General features: G+C 40.4%; 1 protein-coding gene across 7 annotated transcripts in view; it reads left to right on the plus strand.

The window, feature by feature from the left end:
* The first annotated feature begins 10,159 nt into the window (after window positions 1-10,159).
* LOC113535277 (R3H domain-containing protein 1) overlaps window positions 10,160-26,350 on the plus strand; it is a 52,486-nt gene continuing 36,295 nt past the window's right edge. For all 7 annotated transcript variants that reach the window (XM_034304603.2, XM_034304604.2, XM_034304600.2 and 4 more), the window contains exon 1: window positions 10,160-10,331. The gene's annotated coding sequence lies outside the window, so the exon portion shown is untranslated. The remainder of the gene's footprint in view (window positions 10,332-26,350) is intronic.

Here is a 26,350-nt window from a genome sequence, read left to right on the forward strand (position 1 = left end):
GGTTAGAACACATTATGTATTAACTCTGAATAATGTGTTCGTATTTGTTTACATCCCTAATAAATACCATACTGATAATGTTTGGTAAAGTGTATAGAAAGGGATAATATAAATCACTCTTTGTTCCAGATCTACAATCTTTACTCAACATAAGCTTTGGCATTCCTTCGCCTTCTATTTCCTTTGCCCTTTTTTACAATTCTGAACCCTCTGGTTATTTTCAGCGTTCAACAATAAGTGGAATAGAAATGCAGCATCACAGTAGCACTCGAAGTCTAGGCTACACAGGAGTAGTCACGAGGGAATGGTCACCTGAACAGTGTGCATTTCCTGTATGTAATATCCTCAGGCTCCATGTGAAAATAAGAAACCCAACTGACATATTGAGCAGAAAGAGATGTAAGATTTTGTCTAGTGTATGCCAGGTATATTTTATCTCATAAACTACACCCATAGATGCAATCTAACTCCAATACCTAACCTAAGGTTTAAAAAAGTGAAAATACAGTATATATCTACTATTTGTTGATTGTATGTTACATGATTTTTGGTTACTACAAAATATAATTGATGTGCAGTCTTATGGAGGTCAACTTTCATCTCGAAGGATCTTTTACATGAGTTTAGGCCGTGGTACGATTTCAGGAAGACAAATTTCCGAATCGAAGGCGAGATCAGCACATGAATATCTGCCATATTTTTCAATCAATAGCTACTTCTCTTGGAGCACGCATCCATATCCAGTGTACGTCGCTACTCTGATGGGTATTTACATAATTTCATTTCTGCACACCCCCATAATCCTGAGTGCGAGCCAGTATCCATTTGTTAAAAGCGGCTGCCCACGCATCTCAGAGCCGTATCCACTGGATGGGCTGCAGCCCCCTTCTCGATCGTCACCGGCCTCCCACACAGACGTTATATAAAACCACCAGGGCGGCAGATCGGCCATCTCTTCACGCAGAGCGCACGTCAGCAAGTGACTTCTCAAAGGTATCAATCAATTTAGGGAGAGGGGAGAGAAAGAAAAGCCTGGCCCGATCCAGAACTTGGTTTGCCCTAGATACTGTGGAACGCAGATAAGTGAGGGCAGCTGAGGGGGCAACGTGAGCTGGAGAGCAAGCTCTTTATTTCACGGAAACCGATGTGCCTCGGGTTCATGCTCCTAAATGATGGGCATTTCGAGCTGTGAAAGGCTAATGGAATTGTGGTAACACTAGGTGAGACAGGTCGCTGATGATTGCTTTGCTTTTAGTGGCCTGTCCAGCAATCGAGGGCAATTTGTGTTATATGCGCTTTTCATAAACCAGCAGATCGGAAGCTCAACAAATACATGGAAGAAATGCAGCTTTGAAGGGAAATAAAAGATCCTGAATGCGGAGAGACAGCTGACTAAAAGGCACAGCTTGCACAGTACCCATGTAACTTCTTTGATCAATAGCTTTTGTAGAGATTCCAGCTTGCTTAATGTGTGCTGACGTCTGATTGGATGAGCTTTCGGTCCTTGGTCACCCAGTTCCTTGCTGTGGATGCTCTTTTACCTCCTCTCTCAATTGACCGGCTGACCCCATCTCAGCAGGGCAGCAATTGCTGTGTCCCTGGGTATTGATTCAGGAATCCTCCCCGAACCCGAGAGACCACCACTAGGGCGGTGTTATTGGTTCAGTGAATGTTTATAGTGATAATCAATATAATAACGTTTGAGAGCAGAGCCTTCTAAAATATTCAAAAGTCAGCCCGATATTCCCAGAATTAATACAGCTGTGTTTCACCTGTGACAATCTGTGTTATTGTTTCTATAGTAACAGCTCATTCAAAGGGACATTTAAGGAGGATGCTCCACATAATCTAAGACTAAAAATAAACTGATTTAAAACCATTATTTAACAACAAAAAAAATCATTGATATGATGAAATTTTCGGTTTATGTAACATTTACGGAAGGAGTCTCCAGTGTCAGCGCTTTGTAACAGTTAGTAAGTTTTCCACCATTCTTTAGGACAGAGAGGTTTGCGCTTTCCGGTTTCTCTGTAACATGAGAAGCTGTGTTTTTTTGTCATATAAAGAAGACAGAGAAGAAGATGAGAGACTGGTGAGGGACAAACTGTTTATAGCTGCTATAATGTAAGCAGGAAGAGGAACTAACTTGTTTCATGGACGTTCCACAATATATTACAAAAATGTAACAAACGGGTTAAAAGCATGAGGTCATTCATTAATAATTAATTACACCACCTGGTCGTTGATTATTTTCCTATAACAGTAAGTCCCGTCATGCTTTATTCCTTACATACAGTCAGGTCCGGAAATATTTGGACAATGACAGAGTTTTTGTGATTTTGCCTTTATACACCACCACAGTGGATTTGAAATAAAACAATCAAGATGTGATGGAAGTGTAGACTTTCAGCTTTATTTTAAGAGGTTCCACAAAGATATGGTATTTACCATTTAGGAATTACAGCCATTTTCAACAAAGTACTTCCATTTTCAGGGGCTCAAAGGTATTTGGACAAAGTGACATAATTGTAAATATAACCATAATTTTAATACTTGGATAAAGATCCTTTGCAGTCAATGACTGCCTGAAGTCTGGAGCCCATGTTCTCAAAACTCAAATTCTGAGTTTCCTCCCTGGAGATGCTTTGCCAGGCCTTCACTGCAGCCACCTTCTGCTGCTGCTTGTTTGTGGGTCTTACTCCCTTCACTCTTGCCTTGACCTGACTGTATAAAACCCCCATTGCCCTAACATTGTGATTGTTAAATAGTTAACCCATCTTGATTCTTCTGAATATACAGTATAGTACATCAGTATAGGTCCTAGTACCTAATTTACCAAAGGTCACTCAAAACAGAGACTTTTTTTTTTAAGGCGCTTCTGTGGGGGCCAGAAAGTCATAACCAGAAGTACTAGTATTAGACAGCAAACATAGATTAAGATGTTCAACAAATAATTGAAAAACAAATCCATACTATCCACTTTTCTATTTAATAAGTATATAATATAGTATATAATTAAGTATCATAATATAATTATAGTATATAATGCGTCATGCTTTCTTGTTTCCCCGCTCAGTGGAATGATTAGTTTCAGTGGAGTTATGCAAGTGACTGACCAAGACATAATCTTAATTTCCTGTTGCATAAGGATCAGCTTCACATGTAGGTTCTTGGTATAAATGTGATTCAGGTTTGTAATTATATAAAATACGTTCAGCGGCTTGATGCTATCATGGTCTAATGCTAAATATAAAAACTACAAAAATTAAAGACATGAAAACCAATTATTTATTCACAGGAACCTAAGCTGACTAGCCTGCTAATGTTAGTAACGAATAAAATCCTGGTTGCTACAGTATTTTACAGATTTTTGCTACAGATTTTATAGTTGTCAGACTGTACTAAAATGCAGGCTGGTTTACTATGCTAGCTATGTGCTAATGTTATATACGGTGAAACAGAGCCACACAATAGCTATCAGTAATGTCAAGTCAGTCACTAAGCTCACTCTTTTGATATGTGATTCCTTGATTTCAGTACACAAATATCAAACTATGAGTCAGTCCATGGTTAAAATATAAAGGGCTTGTGTTTCCCCAGTGTGACTCAACTTCAGCTCTGGGATTTACAGAATGCTGATTAGCAAACCTCGACTGGAGCAGAACTTAAAAAGGAAAAAAAAACAAACAGTCTAACAGACATCCAGAGGTGTATTACTGATATTATTCCTGAAAGCTGCCAATACTTTTCATTACTACAGTAGATAAGGGCTTACTTATCAGAGATCAGTGTACTATTAACTTGCTAAAGCCCATGCTAGGTTACTTTTCCCCAACCCTGGGATTGTTCCAAAACCTGATGTTCATGCTAGGTTTACCATGCTACTATACTATCAGTATGAGACATGAGACATTTTAGCATGATGAAAGTTGTTTAGCATGGTGTTTTAACCAATCATGAGCAGTGTGTGTGTGTGTGTGTGTGTGTGTGTGTGTGTGTGACGGGTGAACACTAAAGCCCTGTCTAAAATCACTCCTTCACTCAATTTCACTATACTGTATAGATACACTAGCTCAAAACATTGACAAATTATGTGACCTGAAACCATTAAATCTGATCTTTCTGTATTCTCACAGCTCGAGGTTCCTCGGTTTGAACCTGAGCTCGGGTTGCTGTCCGTGTGGAGCTTCACATGTTCTTCCCGTGTTCATGTAGGTTTCCTCCGGGTTCTCTGGTTTCCTCCCATTTCCCCAAAAACATGTCAGTAGGTGGATTGGCTATGCTAAATTGCCCCGAGGTGTGATTAAGTGTGTGTGTGTGTGTGTGTGTGTGTGTGTGTGTGTGCATGCATGATGCCCTTCCAGAGAATTTACATGCGAGGTTTGCCGTTTCTGTTTTCAGAGTTACCAGGTCTGCAAATATATTCCTCTACTCAAAATATCCCTCTTCCTACACACTGCTTTGAAATTCCAACATCAATAACTGTCACTGCCAAATGTATCGTAATATTTAAAGTCCTATTATACATTTTATCAATAACAAAACAGTTTATACACTCACCTTCCACTTTAATAGGAACACTGATACACCTGCTCATTCATGCAATTCTCTAACCAGCAAACCATGTGGCAGCAGCGCAATGCATAAAATCATGCAGAGACAGGTCAAGAGCTTCAGTTAATGTTCACATCAAACATCAGAATTGAGAGAAAATGGGATCTCTGTGATTTTGAGCGTGGCGTGGATGCTGGTGCCCGGTTTGAGTATTTCAGAAACTGCTGATCTCCTGGGATTTTTTCACACACAATAGTCTCTAGAGTTTACACAGAATAGTGCAAAAAAACAAAAAACGTCCTGTGAGTGGCAGTTCTGAGGACAGAAACACCTTGTTGGTGAGAGAGATTAGAGGAAAATGGTCTGAGTTGACAGGAAGACTATAGTAACTCAAATAATCACTCTTTACAACCATGGTGAGCAGAAAAGCATCTCAGAATGCATAACACATCAAATCTTGAGGTGGATTTCTCCGGTCAACTTCAACTCTCTCAATTTTTTTGCAAAGCACAACATCTACCTCATTGTTTTAAGAAATAATACTCCATCCCTGAGACCTTTTTTTCTAATCTGTGCTTCAAACCACCGTTTTCAGTGAAAACTGTTTTAATCGTGTAAGTGGAAGAAGTTAAACCTATTAATATAGTAAAAAAAAAAAAATCATGTAGGTGGAGTAATCAGAATTTTGAATAATCTTTTGAGAGCAAGCATAAATGTAAAAAGATTTGTTTGTGAGGATGTTATTGACACAACAGCATTGACATTGTTGACCTCCCTGTATATGAAAGAAATACATAACTTTTTTTTTTTTTTTTTTTAAAAACACAGGATGCTTTAACCTATTTCTGATTCTGTTTATTACTACTAAGCATTAATATTAGTATACTGTTAAAATCCAGATGATTTTAATAGATGTTTTTCTACAAAAATATGTACTGAACAATATTTGCATAAATTTGTGCATCTTTACTTATGCCTGTGCTCAAATAAACTTAAAGAATATAATAAACCTGTCTAAAGTGCCTAGTTGAAAAATCCTAAATTGCCAAAATGTCTAAAAATGGATAGGTTGTCTTTTGGAATGAAACTTTTAGGATATTCGGTTATAGACCTGTCAGGTGTGTATCTTTAAACTGGTTGAGACATTTGTGTAGTGGTCTGGGAAAATGTGTTGGATGTGGATGTGGCTGAATTCTGGAAAACTATCAAAAATGACAAAAAAAAATCAAGTTTTGTCCAAAATTTAAATCAAATCAAATATGATTGGTCACACAGAGAACCATACAAATATGAATGTGCATGCCTTTTATGACTTTTTACTTACATAGAAATAGAAAAAAACATAAAAATATAAATATGAAAGATATAAAAGATGGATGGCAAAAAAGTATGAAAAAAAAATCTATGAAAATTGTGGTTTCTTCCAGTAATATGCTTTGACACATCTACTTTAAGAAACTATAAATCTATTTCCCCAAAATGACATAGAAATGATTTTATTTCCGTTTTAGGCTTGCCTAGGCTTTCTGCAAAGAACACGGCAGTGGAAGAGGCGACGATGAGGCTCACGTTCATCAAATACCACAACTGACATTTCCTTCAGGATATAAGACTACAGAGACTGATGTGGATAATGCTTATGATCAGTGATAAGTGATGACTCATTCTCCATCATAGATTTATATTATCTTTCATTCAATCATCTTTAGGAAGTGGTTTATCATGTTTGGGGTTGTGGTGGAGTCAGAGCCTATCCTGGGATCAGTGTTGGGGCAGAAGGGGCAGGTGGGGCAGAGCTGTATTATTTATCAACCATTAAACAAATAGGAATCTTCATAAAGTACGCCATAAAGTCGGACTTGCAACCTGAAGGTTGTGGGTTCGAGTCTCAGGTCCGGCAGGGATTGTAGGTGGGGGGAGTGAATGACCAGCGCTCTCTCCCACCCTCAATACCACGACTGAGGTGAGACCCTTGAGCAAGGCACCAAACCCCCAACTGCTCCCCGGGCGCCGCAGCAAAAAAGGCTGCCCACTGCTCCGGGTGTGTGTTCACGGTGTGTGTGTTCACTTGGATGGGTTAAATGCAGAGCACAAATTCTGAGTATAGTTCACCATACTTGGCCACAAGTCACTTCACTTAAAGATTTGTGGACACCTGTCCTTCACACCTATATGTGCTTTTGAACATCTCATTCCAGACTCTTCCACTCCTTGGCAAAGCATGTCTTCATGGAGCTCACTTTAGCCCTCTGCTGTTAGGCTAATAGAAAAAGACGGTGCTTTAACAGCAGAGATGAAAGCAGTTGCTTTTCATAGTTTCATTCATCATCTCATCTCTCATTTATTTATAAGTTTCATTAGCATTAACACGTTTGAAACAGTCTCTTTTGGTACATGACGTAGTATTCGCAGGACATTTCTGCCTAAATGCAATGGAAACCCCTGCAATTAAAAGTTATGAATCAACCCGTGAAGGTGCAGGAAATATAATTCCCAGAACATTTCTGCCTGGAAATAAGTGTAGCACGAGACGTAATAAATGTGCTTGACAGCCTTTCTCCAGCAGAAACGATATATGAAATCCGATCACAAGTGGTCACTGGAGACGCGTTCATAATGCCAGGTGTGAACTGCTGTATGTCTCGGCTGTCCAGTTGTGATCTGATCACCCAGGACGCATGTTAATGCCAGGTTAAGGCAATGGGTTAGTGATGGGAAGGTTGTGAGTTCAAATCCCAGCACCACCAGGCTGCTCTTGAGCGAGACCCTGAACCTTCAGCTGCTCCGTTGTACCCTGTCTCAGTTCTAACTTGCTTTGGATAAAAGCAAATGAGGTGAATGCGAACATTTCATGGAATTGTTATTGCACCTAGTGGTCAGAAATGGGAACTGGATCGAGCACTAATAGAGGGCTATTGGGGAAGGATTCAGTCTCCCGCACGCTCAGGGAAGGAACAGCAGACAGCACGGTTAATGACAGGGTTGCCAAATTGGGCTAAGATCATGATTTAGCAAAGAATTAAATCGAATACATTTCTGCAAACAAAGGCAAAGTGTAAGTGCAATGATGTACAGAACCATTTCTATTATAAGATGTATTGCAAAGATTGGGAGAGTGAACGGGGGATTATGGAGGGGATAATGTCCCTGAACGAGAAACAGAAATGAAAAAAGTTATGCTAGAATGTATGCTAGATGACTCTATGTTGTGCCTATAGCATAACTCTCCACTTCGTTTTGCTTGAGACTATGCTGTTATTATGGCGTGACACTGTTCTGCCATGTTTTTGGGAGATGACAGACAGTAACTGTAGATTATAACATAAATATTATGAATTTTAATGATCTCTAAAGTTCATTTCTGCTTTTTAAAAAATAAAATGAAGATATTATTATTATTAAACATGGAATGACTGCTGGATGGACAAGACTTCTCAATAGCATGTCAGTCTGTAGGCTGAGAATAAAACTGAATATTAGGACATTTTTATATTCATATTTATTATTGGTGTATTTTATTTGTTACATATTGAATTAAATGCAAATGAATAAACAGACGAGTGTGTTGGTGTCTTTCAGTGAAATCTTTAAATGCAATTTTCTCCCTTTTCACTTTTGGTGGTAATCATTAAAATGATGGGAAGAGAAAAGTTTTTCAGTTTCGGAAAGTCTGTAGTTTTCAGAACTATATATAGTAGAAAAATGTCAAAATTTCACCATGTGATGGGTTTTCCCAGGCCGCCACACATTTGTGTCTAAAGACGACTCAGACAGAAATGGAAACATTTCCTTTCCTCCTTTTTTTCCCCTCTGTTTTCTTCTTTAGATCAGACACTTTTCAGATGTGTGAAGGAAGGCAGATCTGAGTGCTAACTGCATGTCAAAATCCGGCCTCAAAGCCTGGTAGATGTTCTGAAGCTCACCAACAACACAAGCACAGCTACACCGTCTGAGGATCAGAGGCATCTGGAAAAATCTGTTGTTATAATCGTTACCCTGTAAAGAGCACATCACTTTATAAACATGAGCAATGCACCATGGGAATAGGCTTCAGTGTACATCAGATTTGTGCTATTCGTGTACCTGTGGGATGTGCGACTGAATGTACAGCATATCACGGGCTGGAGAGGATGACCAGATTACTTCACAGTTTAGTTTCTCACACATTTGTAGATTTGAATAATAAAAAAAAACATATAACACAATTCACAAGTTAAGGTATTAAACTTAAACTGTGCTCATTTAAAGTTTGGGTTAAATGATAATAAAGCTAACTTTTGATTTAGAAAATCAGAATTGAATCAATACACTTTACGTACTGCTTCCACGTTATATACCGCATAAGTCTTTCATTATATTTACATTTATGGCATTTGGCAGACACCCTTATCCAGAGCGGCTTACATTTATCTAATTTTTTTTATACAGCTGAGCAGTTGAGGGTTAAGGGCCTTGCTCAAGGGCCTAGCTGTGGCAGTTTGGTGGTGCTGGGGATTGAATTCATGACCTTGCGATCAGTAGTCCAACGTCTTAACCACTGAAAGCCTGTTTATTTTATCTATATTGTCTCTGATATGCAAATATCTGATATCAAATATCCAATATCTGATGTCACTGCCTTATATTTTATCTATATTGTCTCTGATATGCAAATATATTAAAAACAACTTATGTGGATGTTGGCTTGTAGACTTTTAATACAGAAATATTGCGCCACATTGTTTTACTTTGACATTTTTTAAAAGGAAACAAAACGTTCAATAGTAGACTTTCACTCTTTTATTTTCACTCTTTTATTCATCTTCTTTTCTTTTTTCGGGTTAAATAGAGTTCAAGAGTGAAAAGAGAGATAGATAACTCTGATACACTCATATTCATATATGAGAAAAAGGAAAACCAAATAACAAAAACATAAATAAATAGTAATGAAAGAAATAGATAAATACATAAAAACAATTAAGAAAGAGACAAGGGGTCAAAAATATAAAAAATATCATACTTTCTTCCTTTTGATAAGTTGTAATGATTAAAAAAATTATTAGAAAAAAATTATAGAAAATCTGGTAGGTGTATCCAAGAATTTTCATTTACATTTGAAATATTAAGATCATTTTTCTTCCCAAATTACCTGATATTTAAAGTTGACACAATTCAATCATTATTGAATTATTAGAAATAGTGTAGATTATCCCAAAATGTAAATTATCACAAAATATCTTAAATGTTGACATAATTTAATCATAATAATAATTTATTATCTTATTAGAAATGTTGTGAATTATGCCAAAATGTTTTACAATACAGACAAAAAAAAAAAACATGTTCAGTTGTTTCAATATTGTTTTAAACCCCACCCTTACAATTACAGGGAAAATTAATGGACTTCTGCGTCACGGATCTGACCGCTGTGATTGGTCGAGATGAACTGTCAATCAACTTATTCTCTCAATCTGCCTTCGCTTCACGCTTTCACCTCACCCGTATTGGGACAAATCCCGCCTCTTGCACTAGGATTGGTTAGCCTCGTGTACTAGCTGACACGATTGACCAATCATAGAGCAGGAATTAGGCTCACACAAGCCAATCAAAGGACAGGCGGCGGGACGTGTCGGAATACGGGTGCGGAAAGAATAACGGCCCCCGAGGACGCTTGGTCTTGCTTGGGCATGTTATTGATCCTTCTCATGTTTCAGATTCATGCTAAATAAATGAAAATAAATCCAGAGCGTTGACGAGAAACGGAAGATATTAAGAATATATTCACCTTTACGGAACAGGTAAGGGTCCAGTTTGGGGTATTTTCCCTTCCTCGGTGTTTGTGTGTGTGAACTGAGACAGCTGCAGGGGCTGGACTTTAGCGTTAGCATGGTTAGCATGGTTAGCCTAGCCGCCGGCTAAGCTAACGCTAGCTCAGAGGCGCGTTCAAGTGTTGAATGAAATGATGCTAGAAGCTGAGAGACAGCCTGAAACCTAGGGGTGCTGTAAATATACACTTTACACGGTCCTTATTTATTTATTTATTCTTATTCAAACGAGTGTCTAACAGATTAGCTTAGCCTGCCTCAGTTAGCTAACTAGCACTCCAGTGCATTTACACTGACCGGCTGCTAGCTACATGGAGCAGGCCTGAGCTGTGAACTCTTGTAACATGTCGTGAATAATTTGCTTTAAACATGACCCTTTGCTCACACAGTGTGTGTTTTATCCTGAAATAAGACACTTCAACACACACACACACACCTCTGGAACACTGTCTCCTGTTTAACTTCAGCTTTTGCTAATGTTTACTAGCTCGCCTGCTAACTGTAGTTACTAACTCCTGTAGTGCTTTAACAAGATTTATTTAAACTTCCTCAGTCATTAATACCAAAGAGAAGCAATTCATTAATAAATAAATCACTAAAACAAGGAATAAATAACTATTTAAATAGTTATTAAGGAGTTGTTTAAGTGTGTCTGAGCTCCAGTTTGTACTCCACTGAGGAGAATAAATAATAATAATAATAATAATAATAATAACGTAATAATGATAATAATCTGATTTCTGTGAGTCACTTTATTTATTAAAAGTGTGTTATAATCTGACCAGCTGCCTCTTCTGACAGGGAGAAAAGATCAGTTTGAAACTTTGTGTTTTCTCATCTTTGGCTTTTTTTTTTTCTATTTTCTTTCGTTCTTTGTGTTCTTCGTTAATCATCCTGGACTTTTTATTCCTCAAATGTTGTATTTACCTTCGAGACATATTCGCCCTCATGGAGCTTCTTTAAAGCTTGCTTGTCTCGTAGATGCAGCTCTTTTCAGGGGAAAGTATCTCGAGCTCGTGCAGCAAGTCTCCGGATGATGTCATGGGGCTTGTTTGCATATTGATGTGTTCAGGTTAGGGTGCGTGAAGAAGCAGGATTTTCACCTCGGCCCTGTTCGGACGGGATTAAACGTAATTTACTGTTTTCCTATTTTTGCTTCTCTTTTCATTTCCGTCCGGTTCGGTCGTGTCAGTTTTTTCTCCGTCTTCCTCTGAGGCTGAATCACCTGCTGTTTCTCACCATAATTTTAATCCTGATACACGTCTGTGGTTTTCTGTGAGTTTGACGTCTGCTGCTTGCCGTATTTAGTCTCGTAGCGAGTGTATCGGTGACGCTCCCTCACATGGTGATCAGTGATTGGTCAGTGGGAAACAGCAGTGATCAGTGATTGGTCAGTGGGGAACAGTGGTGATCAGTGATTGGTCAGTGGGGAACAGTGGTGATCAGTGATTGGTCAGTGGGAAACAGTGGTGATCAGTGATTGGTCAGTGGGGAACAGTGGTGATCAGTGATTGGTCAGTGGGGAACAGTGGTGATCAGTGATTGGTCAGTAGGGAACAGTGGTGATCAGTGATTGGTCAGTGGGGAACAGCGGTGATCAGTGATTGGTCAGTGGGGAACAGTGGTGATCGGTGATTGGTCAGTGGGGAACAGTGGTGATCAGTGATTGGTCAGTGGTGATCAGTGATTGGTCAGTGGGGAACAGTGGTGATCAGTGATTGGTCAGTGGGGAACAGTGGTGATCGGTGATTGGTCAGTGGGGAACAGTGGTGATCGGTGATTGGTCAGTGGTGATCAGTGATTGGTCAGTGGGGAACAGTGGTGATCGGTGATTGGTCAGTGGTGATCAGTGATTGGTCAGTGGGGAACAGTGGTGATCGGTGATTGGTCAGTGGGGAACAGTGGTGATCGGTGATTGGTCAGTGGGGAACAGTGGTGATCGGTGATTGGTCAGTGGTGATCAGTGATTGGTCAGTGGGGAACAGTGGTGATCGGTGATTGGTCAGTGGTGATCAGTGATTGGTCAGTGGGGAACAGTGGTGATCGGTGATTGGTCAGTGGGGAACAGTGGTGATCAGTGATTGGTCAGTGGTGATCAGTGATTGGTCAGTAGGGAACAGTGGTGATCAGTTAATATAAACCTGTTGTTTGAATTACAGCTGGAACTCCTGTCAGAGCTGCTGTTCTAGAAAATTAATCAACACTTCTGACCAATCGTATGAGAGATTTCAGCAACCCTGCGATATAATGTTATATTTATTAGAGCTTTAGAGCTGTTTATTTCTGCACTTTCTGAACACAGAACTCTTCAGGCCTGCGTTGTCATGTATATTGTATACGTTTATTAGCGTGACGTTTATTAGCGTGACGTTTATTAGCGTGACGTTTATTAGCGTGGCGTTTATTAGCGTGACGTTTATTAGCGTGACTCATCATATGCACAAAAAGCTGCTGAAATGTGAACACAGATGAAGTCGAACGCCTCTGTCCATGAACGATGTCTTGTAGCTGCAGATTTCTGACACTTTGCAGATGAAAAACAAGTGAAAAAAAACCTGCGTGACTGTGTTTGTGTGGTCTTAACTAGCAACATGACCGCTGTTAGAGACATTGTCACGCTGGCAGTTATGCTATTGTGCTCGAGTAATTAGGCAGAACTAATAAAAATAGTGCATCAGTGATGGGAACAATGGTTATTTAATTCAACTATCATAGCATACACTCACCAGCCACTTTAATAGGAACATCGATGCAGTTATCCAGTCAGCCAATGATGTGGCAGTAGCTCAGTGCATAAAGTCATGCGGATACAGGTCGAGAGATTCGGTTCGTGTTCCTGTCAAACATCAGAGTTGGGAGAGAATGTGATCTCAGTGACTGTGAGTGTAACGTGAGTTTACACAGAACGGTGTGAGAAACTATGCAGTGTGTATGCGGTCTCTATGCAGTCTCTATGCAGTCTCTATGCGGTGTCTATGCGGTGTGTATGCAGTCTCTATGCGGTGCGTATGCGGTGCGTATGCGGTGCGTATGCGGTGTGTATGCGGTGTGTATGCGGTGTGTATGCAGTCTCTATGCAGTCTCTATGCAGTCTCTATGCGGTGTGTATGCGGTGTGTATGCGGTGTGTATGCGGTGTGTATGCGGTGTGTATGCAGTCTCTATGCAGTCTCTATGCGGTGTGTATGCAGTCTCTATGCGGTGTGTATGTATGCGGTGTGTATGTATGCGGTGTGTATGCAGTCTCTATGCGGTGTGTATGCGGTGTGTATGCGGTGTGTATGCGGTGTGTATGCAGTGTGTATGCAGTGTGTATGCGGTGTGTATGCGGTGTGTATGCAGTGTGTACCTGTATTTTGTCTTTGCTCACCTCTTCTGTGAGAGATACGAGTACGCCTATAGCATGAAGCATGAGTTAGTTCTGATGCTTCTGCAACAGTTTGATTTTTTTTTTTTTTACCCCCAGATGCTTCTGGTATTTGACCTCAAAGCAAGGTTTTCTCTCTCTCTCTCTCTCTCTCTCTCTCTCTTTTTCTTGACAGCATCATGTAAAATAACCATTCTGATGGGCGTTGTATGTAATTCAGCGTTACACAACAGTTCTAAAGCGGTCGTGGTGTGAACAGCAAGGAGAAATATCTCAGCAGAGAACTGAGGTTTCTTTTGAGTCTGCTTCGGTTGTGAACACCAACAGTGCTGAAGACATTTGCCGAGAGTTCCCCTTCAGGTCCATTTTAACAGGAGCGAGTATGATCGAGTGAAAACAGCCTTATTGAGGTACAGTTCACGTGAGGAGTCAGACAGGCTGATAACGTGATTCTGTAACTCCAGAAACCTGATTATTTAAGGCTACACATCTGCTTGTCTTGGTGCGTGATGATGCATTGCTGCTGAACTTGTCAATTGCTTTGATTGAGTTCTGAAAGATCTGCTGTTCTCTGTACGTCTGTCATCACGTGCGCGAGTCCAGGGTTATGGATGTGACATGTCATGGTCAGGGTGCTTTTTATAAACAAATTTATATACAGAGAGAAATGTAGCACTATAGGTTAAGGACATGACGTGTGAAAACAGCTGTTGTATCCAATAAAATATATATATATATATATATATATATATATATATATATATATATATATATATACTAAGAACAAACGAAGAATGTTAAATACAGGCTTAAGGGCTTCATGATGATATCTGAAATGATTATGTGTTAAATTTTCACATTATAAACCAATATTCCTTTAATGACGTAGTTCTTTGTGACGACTTCGGTGCCAGACGGACTGGTTTGTGTATTACAGAAACTGCTTATCTCCTGGGATTTTCTCTAGCGTTTACACAGAATGGTGTGAAAACCAAACAGAAAAAAACATCCAGAATGCGGCAGGTCTGTAAGTGGAAATGCTTCGTTGATGAGAGAGGTCAGAGGAGGACGGCTGCGATAACCACTCTTTACACCCGTGGTGAGCAGAAAAGCATCTCAGAGCGCACAACACGCCAAAACCTGAGGCGGATTCTTCCTGCAACTGCAGAAAATTATTTATCAGTGCCGTTGAAATGATGTAATTTCATCGATATGACAGTTGATTGTGTTTAATAAACTGAGGAAGACAATAGTTGTGATGGCGATTGAACCAGGTTTACAGGTTGTACAGCTGGGCTTTGTGTTTTTCACGTCCTGGGTTGAACTGTTGCAGGTGTTATTGATGACGGAGTAAATATAGCGCTTTGGTGCTATGTCTTATTTATAAATGTCCCCTTGTTCAGTTAGTGATAAATATAACTTGAGCCAGTAGTGCGACTTATTTTTGTCTGTCATGGGGACGTTAGTGTCTGACTGATATGTGAATGTCTTTGTAAGCAGTCTGGGTGAGGATGTAAAAGAAGTGCAGTTTTCACTGCCACTTGTTTAGGATTAGGCCTACTTGAGAGCTAAGCTGCTATTACTGTCAAGTCCCCTTAAAGATGAGAGCAGTTTGTGTACTCAAACTGCAGCGTTACTGCATTTTGCCTCTCGCACCAAGGAAGTAAACACTAATGCTCCGCGACATCCATCTACTCAAGGACTTTAAGCTAATTTGCGGCACGCTCCACCAGCGCAAGGTGTTAAACCAAGAGTCCCGCTACAAACGACACGAGATTTAACAACTTGTGAAATCTCACAAAGTCCTTCGCTTTACGTCCGAGTAGAAAACGTCGTTCTTGTACTTAGGAAGAGAAGGATAACTCATTTAAACCAGCCTGTTGTGCCAACCCACTGAAACACATCTCCTGTCAGGTTTGTCGCGTTGTGATCGCATTATAACTGATCTGGTGCACAGTATCGTTCTGCAGGCTTTGCTTTCTTCTGGCCTGTATCTGTCACGGGGAATATTAATAACACTGAGGTGATGTATGAGCTCTGGTGAAGAGTAGGTGTACGTCACCCCCTAGGAGGTTCTCACGTGAGAGTAACAAGCCCCGGGAGGCCTTTCGTTAAAAAACCACGCCACCTGTTTTCACGTTCATTTTGGCTCATTTTAGTCCAGCCCTGGCGCAGTGCTACGGCGCCGAGGCGGTTCTAGTCGAGTCACATCCATCGTGTGCGTGTGAGTGAATAGTACGTGCAGGGTGGAGAACCAGCTGCACACCGCTTCATCGTAGGCCTTTCATAATGCCATGATAGTGCTCCTGAATGTTACTTTATTGATGTTCAAATCATGGATCTGCACTTCGTCTATCTACCATTTGCTTGTTCATTAAATTGTAGAGCTGATTGTTGTTGCTGGATTTCTGGGGAAAAAAAAAAAAAAAATCTGTTTTTAATGCTGCTTAAAAGCCTGTTCACACCAAACACACACACAGATATATATATGTATATATATATATATATATATATATATATATATATATACACACATCCTCTAATTCTTCTTGCTTCTGAGTGATAAGATTTCTGGACACGTCGGTTGCTGTACAACGTCTGTATCAGAGTTATGATCGGTTCACACAAGCACACTACATACACTTCATTTAATACAACACAGTAATATTTATTAGAAGCGCTCGTTGGGGTTTACGTGGTCTCGTTGCGCTTGAGCATTCGTAGGTCACATGACCATAAGACACATGTACACTGTACCTTTGCTAGGAACTCGGTAACTTGTGTGAAACCCACTGAAGCGTCACTTCTCTGAGAAGCGCTTTCAAACACTGCCTATAGTTTATTGGTTTGAGGTTTAAACTTGTTCAGCACGTGGTTTTATTTTGGGTTTCTTCTTCACACTCATGTCGTTCTGGATGTGAGATATCCAAACTCCGAACTCCATGTTAATGGCCGTGGTTTTGGAGCGAGATGTTCAAAAAGCACATCTGGATGTGATGGTCAGGTGTTCACTAACCTTTGCTATAGTAACAACCCTGTTATAAGCTGTAGATTTGTAGTCATGTGACAGATAGCTCATGTGATATCAAGCAACCAAACAGTTACATGCGTCTGAGCACGAAGAGCTGATGAATGTATCGATTACTGAAACGCAGACCAACATTGACCAAAACTAACAAACCTCTGTGAAAGGAGAAAACCCAGCGCACGCTTTTGGACTTCACGTTATTTTAGCTTCTTTATTAATTCAGTAAGTAGGCTAAACATGCAGCTAAATACGCTCCTGGTCATTTGTGTTGTATTTTTAGGACCGGGGCAGCACTTCAGTCGCTGTACAGATTCTCCTGCGTGACGAAGTGTTGCTGCCTTCAACGAAAAGGATTCGGTAAACTGTTTGCTGGAGAAGAGACAAAATTATAGTCAGTGCTGCTTATTGACTCAATTTTTTTTAAATGGTTGTGAAAGTATGCATTGGGAAGGATTGCAATGCTTAAAAAAAAAAAAAAAAGTCAAGCCTTCCACGACTGGTGTAAATAGGCCTTAGTTCACACATTTTGTCTTACTTGGTAACCTTCAATCCCCTTTCCCCTTCCCCCATATGACCGCTCTCCTTGAACTGAAGGATTCGTCTTCTTCCTTGTCTCCTCCAAACACCTTTCTCATGCTTCATCCATTAGAGCGGCTTCTCCACCATCTCTATGAAATATCTGACACCTGAGATTTGTCCAGCTCTTCCTTTGACGCTTTATCTATCCACAGCTGCTCAGATCATACTGCAGGTTTAAAAGCATTACTTCCTCAGCCCCATCCATCTTCCGCGTCTCTCCTGCGCCATCCGTTACCTGCATGGGTCACGGTGTCGATCAGATTTCCTCCCAGCACTGCGGTTTGCCTCGGAGGTTTTGAAACTTCTAACCACAAGTGAAATTCACTTCTGTGAAATTGTGTGCTCGTGTGTGTGTGTGTGTGTGTGTGTGTGTGAGTGAGTGTGTATATGAGTTTAGCAGCACAAGCCGAGACCCCTGGTGAGCTAATCCGAATCCTTGCTTGCGTTCAGGATTTGCTCGCTGGTGTGATGTCTCAGCGCAGTCTGGAGAGTGTTAGGGGGTCTGCCAGCTCCTGTCAAATCAAGGTAGAGGTCGACAGCTAGGACGAGAGTTGACCTAATTAGAATAAGCACTGGCAAGAATCTGCGCTCCGTTTCCCACACTCCCTGCATTAAGATCTCCCGCGCTTCATTTGCATACATTACGCAGTGTGTGGCGGAGAGCGCGCCCCACTTGCAGCATTTCGGATATTGGTTTGCAGCTGATGAATTTCTAACTCTTCTTTTATTGCGAGAGATCTCTCTAAAGCGATTGCAGTGATCTTCCCCAAACTTGGTGGGTGCATGCACGGATTTACATATCGAGGTAAAAGTGAGCGCGGTTCAATAACACACTTCAAACACCGTTGCCCTTTCTCTCCATGAGGGGAAACACTGAGCTTTTCATATCCTACCAAGGAAAGGTCAATCACTTGAGGGGGTATTTTACACACAGTCAGACGCAGATATTAGACTATGGCCCAAAGTATCACTCTCACTGTTGCCTTGAATTCCTCAAGATGAACCCTGAGCCAACTTCCTCACTCGCTGATGTTTGTTCATGGAGTCGGGGGATGCCGGGCTGCGTATTTATTTTCTATCCAGGTGGGGGAAGAAAGGGCTCGATGAAAGCAGCCGTTGCTCAGAAGCACATAATAAGCTCAGGACGTAGGTGCTCTCGGGTCTCCAGCGTCCTCCGAGAGGCAGCCGCGCCACACTGCTGTCCACGAGACAGTAAAGCGACCTATTAGACCAGCTCGCTGTGTTCAGTCTGAGGGATTTACGCAGCTCTTTAGACGAGTGGACGTTCAGGCCCGGCTGGCGCTCGATATGGAAAATGTCACGTCCTTTCTTTGATCAAATGGCTCTCGATCGATTCAGACAATTAGGCGTTCCTCACTCACTGTAATTTGTGCCTTCTGTTTTAAACGCTCGGTGATTTTGAGAAACAAAAACAAGGTGATTATTGTTATAGCTTCGTGTTCCTTCAGACCTTGTAACATGAATAAGCTTTTTAGGAAATACACACTGTTTTAACAACTTTTCTGACGTGCCACGTGTGCAGTCGTCATGGTACGATGCCAAGGAAACAGGCCTGGATGTTCAACGTCGGATATTATACAGGCGGTCCGAATAGTCAGGAACCAATGAGATTTAAACTACATATGCATGACTTTGAGTTTATTGTTTCTGTACTTATTTATGTATATTTATATTTATTTTTTCCTTACGGGTGAAAAATGGCATGAACATTGCATGAAAGGGTAGAGAGAAAGGGTTCTTGGACACGATGTAGTTTGTGGTCTAATTTTTATCACAAGACACTTCTGTTGAACCAGCTTATGCTGCAAATGAAAAAAGAAAAAAAAAAAATCCATCCAGCAGCATGCATTAACCGGTCACGTTGCCAGCGATTTCGTTTTCCTTCTCTCACATTCCCGCCTGTCCTTCACCACCGCAGGAGTGTCACACAATGAAGAGTAACGGTTTTGCTGCACGGTGACATCTTGAACCAGATCCGGCTCTGCGGAACAGCATCCTTCCCCTGCTCTAATGAGGATGGAACAGTGTCCACGGGAGCTCTGTCACGTTCCTCACCGCACACTGAAGAAGGCTCCTCTTTCTCTCTTCCCCCCAAGGGACCTCATTAGGATTTTTCTTTCCCAGCCTGTGTAGGAATCGGCACGTCCTTAGGGAAAAATGTAAATAAACGCATTTGTCACTTACATCCTCCGCCATCCTCACCCCACCCCACTTCCTTATTTTATTTATTTATTTATTTATTTTTGGCTTTTCTCGAAGAAAAATTGCATTGCGAGGCTTAATTAGTAAGCACTGGCATTACGCTTTCTTTATTATGTAAATGAATCGGTCGAGTACTTGGAAGTGTTGTCTCACAAGCTTTGTGCCAGGTGTTTCCTGACTGAATGCTGGGCGAGGGCTTTTTTTTTTTTTTCCTTTCTCTCGACGCTAAAGAAAAAGACAACTGTACTGTGAAATTGCAGGACAAGCTATAATTATTTGACAGATGATTTTTGTTTTTCTCACCCCTCCTCCCCTCCAATCTGCAGCTTTAGTGTCGGAGTGACGTGAGTGACGGGACCTCATTGATTTCCTTTGTTGCGGCTTAGCAGAGAAAGTGGCTGACGGTTTTCAGAACGAAGCTCCTGTCAAGCACGGGGACCGCGCCGCTTATCCTTTCTAGGGAACCATCTTGGGGGCAGAAGACAAAGAACATGATGGCTTTGCTCCCGCTCCATCGCTGGGACAGAATTGGGTTCGCGCAGCTCTTGAGGGGTTTCTGCAGCTGATTTAATATTGAAAAACGATCGTCCTCCTCCTTGGCGGCGGGTTAACAGGTCACGGTGGTTTTATTAGGCGAGCGGCGGGTTCTTAATCTGCTCCACCTGCTCCTGTGAGCCTTTTCCCCCCCCTTTCTCTTTCCCACCCCTCTTTCACTACTACACATAGAGCTAACACGGGTCCTGAGTTATGGAACAGTACAAGAGACTGCGATGACCTTTATTTTTCTTTTCGGTGTAGGAAAGTTGTTAAGTAAGGTGTTGTGTAACTGAGCTCAGCTTGGGATGTTGTAACCCTGTTAAAAGCGAACACTTTTGCGGAGTGAAGTGCACTCAGAGCGTTTTTACTGAACCTACTGTATCTGACATGCCTGGCGTAAAGAAGCCTAGTGGCACATAAAATGAATAAATAAGGAATGAAGATAAGTAATATGTAGGCTTTTTTATTTTCAGCTCACCGAGTGACTGCTCCTGTTGGAACTCAGATCCCTGCGACTCAGTCAGGACGTCCGTTCACTTAGTGCCGACGTTTAACAGCTACCTGTTGATGAACTTGACGAAGAAGAGGAAAAGAGTGCCACTACAACGTTATTTTTTTTCACTCGTCCATATCCCGTGCCTCTTATGACGGGATTGACTTTTAAGGGTTACTCACAGATGACTGGACATTTTAATGTAAAATGGAGATGAATGTCTAGCTTCTCCAGCATTGTGGTTGCTAATAGGATACACCGATAATGCAAAAAAAAAAAAAAAAAAAAAAGCAGGCAGCGTGGATGTGTTTCATGTCAGTCAGTGTTTAAAAGTGAAATGTCTGCTGTATGAATATTTCGCACAGGTGTGGTTTATTGTGTATACTCAATCAGTCAGAACAAATATCGCAGTTTGAATAAAATTCTCATTTTGTGTGCTAGTCACTAGAAAAAAAAAAATCTTGATTTTTTTCAACTTTATGAACGCTTTTCGATTACGATTTTACGAGTTTTTTTTTCCGTTCTTACATAATGCAATTGAAAAATTACGCAATTTACTTATAAAGTTATTGATTTATTTATTAGAATGGATTTTGGAAAAATAGTAACAGCACCATCTATAGCAAATAATGCGCAAACAATGGTTCTTTAAAATAAAGAATATTTAAGGAAAGGATATTTAAAAAAATAATAAATTGTTTGCACTGTTTGCTATAGATGACGCTGTTACTATTTTTGCACAGCGTAGTGAACCCTTGTTTCTCGACAGACTAAATGGGGACCAAGTCTTTCGTGACGTGAAATGCCACTGCAGCTGAGAAGTCTTCTTCTCAACTCCGAGATCCTTCACGTCAGCGTGGCTGCACACAGCCTCAGAAATAAACAAAGTAGAACTTCTCAGCTTTAAATGAGTTGTACTGTATATACCAGTATTAGCTTTAGATTAATCAGCATACAGACACATTCGTCTGTTAAATCTAAAACACTGACTATACGCTGTTCGCTGTTTGAGAAGGAAAAGATTTCTCACTCATCTGAGTTAGCTGCCTAGCTTGTAACTAACAAAATACTAACATGGGGGCCGTCAGTTTTCCCACTTCATCAGTTTAACATGCCGAGGTTGAAAATGACGTGATTCAGACCGGCGATTTACTGTTTGGGATCTAATGCGGCGTTACATTTTACATCCACTTTACATAAACTTTCCAATTCCATATCTCTGAAGTAATATTTGAGCTACGAGGTCAGTCCTCGGTGAAGTGCTGCCTGTTTATCTTGGCACTTTTTAAAATTTTTTTAAAATCTAAAAGCCCAGTGAAGGTAGCGCAGGCTGTAGGAGGCGTTTATCAGGTTAAGAAGGCTGTGTTTTTCCTTTGTACTGGTTCAAAGTTTTAAATAGCATTTATAGATGTTTTAATAAAAAAATTTAAATATGCATATATTGAAACCTTTACAATCTCAATTAGAGCATTTTGAAAATCATGTTAAACATTAATTCAAATTAACCGAATTACATGAGCGATTAAAATTGATTAAAATCAACCAGCACTATTAGTCACATGTTTTTAGTGGCTAAATTTCAAATTACGTTATAAGGCTGATGTGTAGTTACTGTTAACGACGCATACACAAGACGGTCGATGAGCATATCCTGCAGTCAGTTGGCACGCCGCTTGCGCACGTCCTCAGAAATTCACGCGATGCGTCCGTCTGGTGCGATACCAGCGTTAGTAGTGGAGGCAGTGTAGCACCTCAACTGTCCTCAACTGAGCAACGAAACTAAGCGTTGTGTCTCAAATCACATACTTACGTTAACAGTTTACCTATTACGAATTCAAATTCAACTTTTATTTGTCACATGCATAACCATACACAGTACGACTTGGAGTGAAATGCTTTATACAACTGTTCCGACATAAAATAAGAAAATCTAGAAAAATATTAAATATAAAGAAAAATATATACTTAAATATAAAGAAAAATCTTAAATATAAAGAAAAATATATACATAAAAATATATACATAAAAATATTAAATATAAAGAAAAATATATACTTAAAAATATAAAGAAGAATATTAAATATAAAGAAAATTATATACTTAAAAATATAATGAAAAATATTAAATATAAAGAAAAATATATACATAAAAAATACATAAATATTAAATATAAAGAAAAATATGTACATAAAAATATAAAGAAAAATGTATACATAAAAAAATATATGAAGGGATTAAAAAATGTGTATAAGAATATATATATATAGATATATGGATGGTGGCGGCAGCAGTGTGACGGTTCAGATATAAAGTGCAGATATGTGCAGTTTTGTGCAAATAATGTGCCGGTTGTATCACAGTTTGTGTTTGAATGTTAAAAAAAAGTCTTTAAACCTCCCGAAAGGCCTGTTTTGAGTAGCACTCTTCTGGATGAGTAAATATTTTTGAATGTACGATGAGGATTTGAGACGCGGATCATGACAACATTCAGAAAGTTTTAAAGAGAAACGGAGCTCGTCAGTGCGTTAAACATCGCTGCGCATGAGATGGCAGTTTGACGTTAGAGTTCGACCTGGAAACCAGATGGACAGAGATGTCGTGGCTCTGACACGCCATCTAGTGGACGCTGCTTTTAATCCTCCATATGTTAGGCTAGCGAGTACGTGAACAATGCCGCTCACGTATGGACGCGTGCGGAAAGTGAAGACTTATAAATATTCAAATATATTAAGATTTGAATACTGAAATCCCGATTCTGCGAGTGGAAGATTGGGAGGAAAAATTAAGGGAATAAAAGCCGTGTATGTGGATGCACTAAACGGGACTGTTGAGGTTTCACTCAGATATGAAGCGAACAAATGAGAGATAATACATTTCCAATAATGTTTAATACAAGTCTTAAAATAAGCCCATTTCACACCAGATGAAGCGCATCCCAACCTCACCACGACGCTTTTTATTTTATATCCACCGCCACGCTCCCTCGTATTTGTGTACAGAAGAGTAAAATCATGCATTACCACTGTGATCGCATAAAGTATGGCAGTTCAGTCCACTCTTAGTTTCTGTCGCAGTTACATTTTAAAAGCCTCTGGAGCGCTCGCTCGAATAGTAGCACTACAGCCCGAAACACTGTAAAGCTTTTTTTTTTTTCTGTACGTTTTAATTTTTCTGTTCTTCCTTTCTCTATCTTGCGTCCGTCAAACGCATGAACTCGTGCACCAACACGGACAGGACAGAGTGTTTAATCGCAGTGGAAAAATGATGCTTGATTACGCCACGCCCTCTACTCATGGGATAATCAAATATCCTTTCACAGATAGTCTAATCTAAAAAATTTGTCATAAGATCCAGATATTCATTAATTCGTTCATTTATCCTGGTCACGGTCGTGTTGGATCCGCAGCCTGTCCCTACTGGAACCCAAAACGCCGCTCCACCCAGACAGTAAAGTGGAGCTGTGAGAGTATGTGTGATATCGATTTGTAATCGTAATTCTGTTGATCAGATACAAAATAAGTGCAGAAATGAACTTGAAATGCACCTGTATATCTGTAACCGCCAGATATTTTCATTTTACTGCCACGCCGTGGTCCAGAAAAACGCCAGGCTTGCTAGGGTCTGGTCTTGTATCCATTTGTCGAAGGATAGTGGAATTTATTTGGTGTTGGTCTTTGGAAACGCTTAACATTGTGTAGAGTGAACAGGTCAGTGTTTCACATCCACACCTTAGCTTAACAGTGCTAGACATAAAATGATCTCAGTTTGTGTAGCAAGAGAGGTTTCCTCAATAAAGGTGATAAATTTAGGGAATTCGAATTCGTTAAACTTGCTCCAGAAGTACCAACAGATCACGCAGCACGTAGGGTTAGCGAGAAAGCTGCATGTTAGAGAATTACATGTCCGCTTTGAAGAGCGTGAAGATGAATGTGGATCATGTGCTCATGACTGCATTGTTCCAAAGAAAGTTCTCACCACCTCCATCATATCGCAAGTCTAAACCGAGCACGCTTATAAGCCCTAAATGCAAAGCCCAACGCTCAGTCAGGAAAAAGCTACTAACTTGTTCCACAGCACACAGTTGAAGGCACACAGCAGTCAGGGTGGACAGATGATTTCATGCCCTTTTTTTAAAATTTTTTATTTTTTTTTATTTTACTGATGCTTGCAGAAAGTTTTCATTTGGTATATACGTTTAAATGTAATGCGCTCCACGATGCTGTAACTACAACACGCTTCAGAAACCAATCAACTACACTGCTAGGGCTGCAGACCTCAGCCTTCCGCATGTTACTATACGATTTCGAGTCATAAGACAGCGATTCCAGCTATTTGACGATGCCAAGGCATCTGATATATTAAGATTTAGTAAGCGCTGATATATACTCTATATGGCCAAAGGTTTGTTGGCATCACTTTTGTAGGCAGGCTTTTTGGTCTGGGGTTCAGTCGGTGTTCCAGTTCATCCCAAAGGTGTTCAGTGGGGTTGAGGTCAAGGCTCTGTGCAGGACACTCGAGTTCTTCCACTCCAACCTTCACACACCATGTCTTCATGGAGCTCGCTTTGTGCACAGGGGCATCGTCATGCTGGAACAGGTTTGGGCCTCTTAGTTCCAGTGAAGGGAAATTGTAAAGCTACAGCATACAGAGACATTCTAGACAATTCTGTGCTTCTACCTTTGTGGCAACAGTTTGGGAAAGAATCACATCACGTACAAGTGTGATGGTCAGGGGTGGACTTACTTTTGGCCATATAGTGCATATGACTAATTTTGTTCAGGATTTGAGGTAGAGCTACTGCTAATTTGCAAATAATGGTGATGTATAGAAGGACTCTTTGTTGAGGTTAGGGGCAAATCACCTTGCTAGCCCGTTAAATTATTTACAATGAGGTTAAAAAATAAGAATTATTTTATACACACCGGTTGTTTTCCTTATCTGAGAGTAATCAACTGATGATTGTTGCCTTAATTTTCAGTCATTGCTCTTTTAAACCAGTATTTCGATCCAAATTGTCGCATCGTTACACCCCTGAGGTGTGATCCAGCATGCACTAATAACAGACGGTATGTCAGAAATAGGATCAAGCAAAATGTAGTCCACAGCAAACCTGTTCTATCACTCTCCTGCTTACTCCTTGCAGTCACCTCACAGTTAAACATATCCAGAGACGCCAGCCAGACTCGAATAATATATCTTCCTTGTGTCGTGAGGAGAGAAACTCACAAAATGTTCACTTGTCCAAACACCATGTCCTAGATCAGAAGCTTTTTTAGAGTTCATGTACTCCTCCTTCTGTATTAATACACTTCACTAGCTGACTACCGTAACGTTCTCACGTTACATCAGCTTCTACTTCAAGTAGATTTAAAGCAAAACATGAGCCTGGGCAGCACATCAGAGCTTTGAGATAAAGAAAGAATGATAATGTAGGGACTTCACCACCGAGTGCAGGAGGCATCGTGTTTCCGGGTTGATCGTCCGTACGAGATCCTCGTAAGCGCAATATCTCCAGAACGAGTGGTTGAATGTTTGTAGGATTCGTATAATAATATCACTGTAATCAGCAGAGGAACTGATTAGATTTTGGAAATGATCCAAACAGGTTCAAGGTCACAGCAAGGTCAAATGTCTAAAATGTTTTTTCTTCAACAGCTTCCTTCTCTTGTTGTTGGCGGAGGCCGCTGGCGTCGAGTTGGACCTGTAGTCAGTGTAGTCAGATATTATTCTCTCTATACTGTGTACACCATGTCCTAGATCAGAAGC

The sequence above is a fragment of the Pangasianodon hypophthalmus genome, chromosome 5 (genome assembly GCF_027358585.1).
Source record: "Pangasianodon hypophthalmus isolate fPanHyp1 chromosome 5, fPanHyp1.pri, whole genome shotgun sequence".
In the NCBI taxonomy this organism is placed as follows: domain Eukaryota; kingdom Metazoa; phylum Chordata; class Actinopteri; order Siluriformes; family Pangasiidae; genus Pangasianodon; species Pangasianodon hypophthalmus.